The following is a 1,351-nucleotide window of genomic DNA, read 5'->3' as shown; positions in this document are numbered from 1 at the left end:
GCCAACGGCCATACCACGTTGAGAACACCGCTTCTCGTCCGATCAGCGAAGTTAAGCAACGTTGGGTTTGGTTAGTACTTGGATGGGTGACCGCCTGGGAACACCAAATGCTGTTGGCAATAATGTTTTTTGTTTTGTTTTGTTTTGTTTCGTTTGTTTTTGTTTGAATGGCTGGCTGGCTGGCTGGCTGGCTGGCTGGCTGGCTGGCTCCACGGGAAATTCACGGAGTTGTGTGGAATAAGGCCTGGTAAAATGAATTAATATGTATGTCATGTTTAAAACAAACTCGCTTAATATAGTGTGTGAGGCTTTATACAAAAACAAACAACCAAAACAAAACATGTTGTATATATATATATATATATATATATGTCGTACCTAGTAGCCAGAACGCACTTCTCAGCCTACTATGCAAGGCCCAATTTGCCTAATAAGCCAAGTTTTCATGAATTAATTGTTTTTCGACGACCTAACCTACCTAACCTAACCTAACCTAACTTTTTCGGCTCCCTAACCTAACCTAACCTATAAAGATAGGTTAGGTTAGGTTAGGTAGGGTTGGTTAGGTTCGGTCATATATCTACGTTAATTTTAACTACAATAAAAAAAAATTGACCTCATACATAATGAAATGGGTAGCTTTATCTTTTCATAAGAAAAAAAATTGAGAAAATATATTAATTCAGGAAAACTTGGCTTATTAGGCAAATTTGGCCTTGCATAGTAGGCTGACAAGTGCGTTCTGGCTACTAGGTACGACATATATATATATATATATATATATATATATATATATATATATATATATATATATATATATATATATATATATATATATATATATATATATATATATATATATATATATAGCTTAATCCGGGTTTGAACTCGCAACTCCAAGAATACGCATCACTTATATACACTTTACCACTGGACCACTGCAGGACACTTGATGCTGAGGTATCAATTTAATGACGTAAATGCCATTTCCACAAATAAATGATAATTTAAAAGTATTTGTATGTACAAATCTTTTCTGTTTAAAAGGCTACAATATCAGTTACTGATATAATTTGTGTTAATGTTTCTATACCCACAGGAAGGCATGTTTTTGCTTATATGTAAGGGGTACGGAGAAGGAATCCACAGACCATCATTCCCCTTCCCCCCCCCCCCCCCTCCCACCTACTACTACCACCACCACCACCACCACCACCACCACCACCACTACTCACCACTACTCACCACCAATCACCACCAATCACCACCACCACCAATCACCACCACCACACCTAACCGAAAACCCCCTAACACATCAACCCTCCCCCCAATCAACAGGCGAAATAATAAC

The 1,351-nt window shown here is 37.7% G+C and overlaps 1 non-coding gene across 1 annotated transcript; it reads left to right on the top strand.

Moving 5' to 3' along the window:
- Positions 1-119, top strand: LOC138360360 (5S ribosomal RNA). The gene has a single exon (XR_011226309.1). It is a non-coding gene; the product is annotated as a 5S ribosomal RNA (ribosomal RNA).
- The last annotated feature ends 1,232 nt before the right edge of the window (positions 120-1,351 follow it).

The sequence above is a fragment of the Procambarus clarkii genome, unplaced genomic scaffold (assembly GCF_040958095.1).
Source record: "Procambarus clarkii isolate CNS0578487 unplaced genomic scaffold, FALCON_Pclarkii_2.0 HiC_scaffold_109, whole genome shotgun sequence".
NCBI lineage: Eukaryota > Metazoa > Arthropoda > Malacostraca > Decapoda > Cambaridae > Procambarus > Procambarus clarkii.
The sequence above is the reverse complement of the archived record's forward strand: the minus strand, read 5'-3'. Positions and strand labels throughout refer to the sequence as shown.